This window comes from Mastomys coucha, unplaced genomic scaffold (genome assembly GCF_008632895.1).
Source record: "Mastomys coucha isolate ucsf_1 unplaced genomic scaffold, UCSF_Mcou_1 pScaffold22, whole genome shotgun sequence".
Lineage (NCBI taxonomy): Eukaryota > Metazoa > Chordata > Mammalia > Rodentia > Muridae > Mastomys > Mastomys coucha.
This window is the reverse complement of record NW_022196905.1, coordinates 97,538,831-97,543,726: the sequence shown is the minus strand read 5'-3', so window position 1 is coordinate 97,543,726 and position 4,896 is coordinate 97,538,831. Positions and strand designations below refer to the sequence as shown.

Genomic DNA, 4,896 nt, shown 5'->3' with positions numbered 1-4,896 from the left:
AGGTCTCCCACATTCCCGGTTCGTGGAAACCCACGCTAGTAGGAAGCTGCTGGTCGGTATCCTACAACGGTTTGCTGATGATGAAAAGATCCTGGCGCTTCACCACCTGGTTCCTCGAGCTTCTCCTGGAGGGCCACTCCCACCTCCTTCTCATTCTAGCACATCTGGGCTTAGTCAATATGGCAAACCCCATGTCAATAGCAACCTTCACAGCCTCAGTCACCTGGCCAGGAGGGGACTTCCAAGTGTCCAAGCCCAGGGTGGACATCTTGGTGACATTATTGAGTTCCAGATGGCTAGCCATGATTGCTGCAGCAAATCACACACCTGGACCAGAAAATGTGTTGCAGTGATATTTTTGAGAAATCAACCTCTCACTGATATTTGAAAGGTCTTTAATTTTGGTATATGTTCAGGGAAAACTATGTGCAGGTAGGATACAATCAAATCATATCAGGTATTGGTAATTAATGAATGACAGGAAGGGTGTCCTTTCTTATAGGCAGAAAGGTAAATAAATTCCAATTTCTGAGAGTTCCAGAGTTTCCAAGAGTGGTCCAACAAAAAAAGCAAGATGTTTCCATCTCAAAAGTGGAATTTGTGTTGTAATTTTTAAGGTGGGCCAGCAATTCCTTTCATGTAGTCCCCAGAACGTTCACTGCCTGACACAATTAAACTATATATTTACATCAGGGGATCATGGTCTTGCTCAAGCGAAGAACTTTGCTACTGAGTAATTAATTTGCACATTTGTTCTCTGCTTTTCACTGTATACTGATGGGTGTAGATCCTGGAATTTCTGTTCTATTCTATTCTATTCTATTCTATTCTATTCTATTCTATTCTATTCTATTCGTGAATCATCTATCTATTATCTTCATAATTCAAGAATTTTCAGACAGGGGACTGTGAAAATTTGCTTATAGGAGCTCTCAATCTGAAAAGGTTATGAACCACTTCCCTGACAGATATTTATGTATCGTGACAGGCTGGGAGACCTATTTTGGGCAAAGGGGCTCTCATTGCACAAAGTGCACTTGGAGAACACTGATGTGCCAGCCGACACATTTAGTTTTACATGCTTAATTTTACTTGCAAACATGGTACTCTGTGCACGAAATAATTCCTCTTACAAGTCCCAGCTGTAATCTTTCTCTAATTTTTGACAACTAATAAAACATAATTCTAAATGTTCAATCAAGGTCACTCAGGAGCTACACCTATAATTTAGTGGGTTTCCAATGGTAATGAAAAACATAACAGATATTGTCTGTTTGAGAAGTTACTCCTGGGGAGAAGTATTTTAACACTACTGTAGTTCTGGGAAATCTGGCAGAAGTGAAAGCAATTACTGTGAGCGAGGAGCATACCGCCCCCGCCTCCTAGTGGCGCCTTCTCCTGCTCTGTTTTAGCCATTTCCCTGAGAAGGTTCCTCTTTTAAACAAGTCTGCCATCTATTTGAGGCTGTCCTGGGAAGTAAGGCACAGTTTCCCTGATTTCTTTCCCAGACTGTTTGCCATTTGTGTATGGGAAAGCTACTGCTTTTTGTGAGTTAATGTTGAGTCCTGTCACTTTGTTGAAATTGCCAGTCCTGTCTTCACATCATGGCCTTCCATCCCCTGTATGTAAAGGCTTATACTCTGACTATGTTTTTATGTACAGATCTACCTATAAGGATATTACACCCACCCTTACAAATCCTCTGTAAGTTGAAAATATTGACAGTTTACAAATCCATTTAACATACCCAGATTGTTCTGGAAGATGGCTCAGTGGTTAAGACTACTAGCTGCTCTTCCTGAGGACTTGGGTTTGATTCCCAATACCAAAATGGTGGCTCACAGCTTTCTCTAACTTAGGTTCTAGGGGATTTGACATGTTCTTCTGGGTTCAGTGGATGCTGCACACACACGGTGTGCACTTACATGCATGTGGGCAAACATCCAAATACATGACAATTAAAAGAGAGTTTAAACAAAGGGAATGAGGACATGCTGTAAAGACAGGGCTGCCAAGAGATGGCAGACAATTCTCAGAGCAGTCAACTAAGGAGGAAGCTTTCCTGAGCAAGTGCTGGCTGGGATCAGGAAGACTCCAGTGGGAGCTGTGGCAGAATAGATAGCGTCCATAACGAACTAAAGCAGCTCTAAGGACACAAGAGTTCCAAATGGATCCTAGGCACAGGGCAGCCCAACCTCTGACCTCTGGTCCACTGTGGGTCTCACTCTGACCTCTGCCCACTGTGGGTCTCACTCTGGGGGGAGTTGTGTATTTACAATTAGACAGGAGATAAGAGAGATGGGGCTGTGGTTTTGTTCTTTGGGTAGGAACCCCAGGGTTCAAACTTAAACAATCAAATGACCTCATAAAGAATCATCTCAGAGATCATATGTCTGCAGTGAGAGCTTTGGGATCCTCAAGAATTTAGTGTAGTGAGTCTGGTTAAACTTTCTGATATTCTCTAACTTAGTAAATATTATTTGTGCATAAATAAGGGAAGCTACGATTTTCTGAAAAATCCATAGATTATAACACACTTATTAGAGATAGTTACTGTTTCCAGGAAATATTTTTTACAGAGCTTCTTTAAAAATGGTTTTTAAAAGATTTATTTATTTATATATTTTATAAATGTGAGTGTCCTGTCTGCACATACACCTGCAGGCCAGAAGAAGGAATCAGATCTCATTATAGACGGTGTGAACCACCATGTGGTTGCTGGGAATTGAACTCAGGGACATCTGGAAGAACAGCCCATGTTCTTAGCCTCTGAGGCCTCTCTCCAGCCCCACAAGAACTTCTTAATTTCATTAGAGTTCAAGGGGTTTAAAGTGGATGCAAAGAAACAGCTCAGTGAATCAAGGAGAAAGAATCTAAGTGCCTGAGTGGTGTCTGAGAGAACATAAACCAGGCTGAAGGAAATGATGGAGACAGGCCTGGGCTTGAGAATGGGACTCCATGAGGAGACAGAAACACTGAGGAGGGAGACTCTAGTGACTCAGCTAGAACCCACAGGAAACCCTGACACATAGGAAGTCAGGACTCAAAGTTAAAGCAGAGATATAGAGCAAATAATCAAGGAATATGGAGAAGAAAATAACACAGGAAAGGAACACCCAGGAAATGTGGGACACCATAGACAAACCAAACCTTGGAACTACAGTCCCAGGTAAGGGACAAGAAGCACAAGTCAGTGGCATAGACCAGACCAACAGGATCCTAGAAGAAAACTTCCCCAGTCTATGGAAAGACAGAAGAAGTACACAGAACACCAAATAGACAAGACCAGAAAAGACATGTTGCAGCATGTGTACATACCTACATCACACACGTACACACGTGTGAAGTAATAATAATAGTAATTTAAAAAACTGAACGTCAGTTCTGTAGCAATCTCATAGCTTTTATTTTCAAGCACGTAGCACAGATCCTTAGTACCTTACTGTCACAACTGACAAAATTCCATTTAGTAGTTATTCCAAGAAAGTGAGAGGATTCACTTAATGGTACTGTCTTCCTATCAAACCAGAAAATGTAGGGTTGTAATTGATTTTCAAAGCTCTCAGTCATGGCTGGAGAGAAGGCTTCCCTGGTAAAGAGCACTTGCTGTTCTTCCTTAAGACCTGGGTTCTATTCCCAGCACCCACATGGGTAGACACAGCCATCTGTAACTCTAGTTCCAGAAGATGGATATAAGATTTGTCAGGCAATCTCTAGCTTGATGTACAGATACTCACGACCTTCTTTCAATTCTACCTTACATAGTACAGAAAAGGTTTCAACAGACAGAAAAAGTAAAGAACAAAATCATTAGACTGCAAACCTTTTAGTGGATTGTGTATCTATAATGCTATCTTGCTTTATTTTCTTCTCAAATACTAGAAATGTAGTCACTCGTTTTAGTTCTAGAAAGACAGAAAGATATGTAGAAGCACCTTTTTACTGGAGCTGCAACTGGGCTGTGGAGCCCTCTCTGGCCTCCACAGGCATGGGGCATAGAAGTCACACACAGCCGTACCCACAGGCAGTGATGTCCATACATATAAAAATAAATAAAATAAGAGATTTTAGCCAGGTTTGAGGTACAACCAACCATCTTCCTTATTCCAGGATAGATGGCCACATCTAGAAGCTAAATCTGTAGAAGCAGGGGTGGGGTGGGGGTGGGCAACTTGTATGTCCCTTCCTAATGCATGTTTGAATGTTAAAAACGTCTTGAGGACTGAAATGTTACTTGGATGACTTCAGCATTGGCCTAGGGTGTGTCCTATGCTGTTGACACTCTGATAGTCTCACCCAGGTTAACAGTCCACGGTCAGTCACCACGCCCTTTTTGCTCTTTCTGAGATAGCGTTCAATTTTAGGCCTGGCACCCAAACTCCCAACCTCCTGCCTCAACCTCTTAATCATAGGGATTACAATCCTGAACACTGAATTACTTCTCAATTGGTCTCTTCAGACATAAAAGGAAGCTATAAATCAAATTATATTAACAACATGGGCACTTAACAAAACATATCCTTTGTCGTCCTGATAACATATCCTGTTCTGTGATAAGCATATATTCATCTGTTTATTTTCTCCCTTTTGTTAAACAAAACAAAACAATTTTAAAAAACCCAAAACACACCACAGAAACTGTTACTTTCGCTTTGTGTCTTCCTGAATGCTGTCTTTTCAGGCCTGCTGTCTGCCCAGGCCTCAGGATCTGGCTGGACCAGAAGGTGAGCCCTCAGCCCAAGGTGCCACTCCAATCACGCCCCACGGAGAACCCCCCAGCCAAGCCTCACAGAGACTCCCAGCTCCGCCCCACGGAGACCCCCTCAGCCCTGCTCCTTCCCCATGGCTTAGCCCCGCCCCACGGAGACCCCCCCTCAGCCCCGCCCCTTCCTCACG

The 4,896-nt window shown here is 42.7% G+C and overlaps 1 pseudogene; it reads right to left on the bottom strand.

The window, feature by feature from the left end:
• LOC116070758 overlaps positions 1–380 on the bottom strand; it is an 11,492-nt pseudogene extending 11,112 nt beyond the window's left edge.
• Between the last annotated feature and the right edge of the window lie 4,516 nt (positions 381–4,896).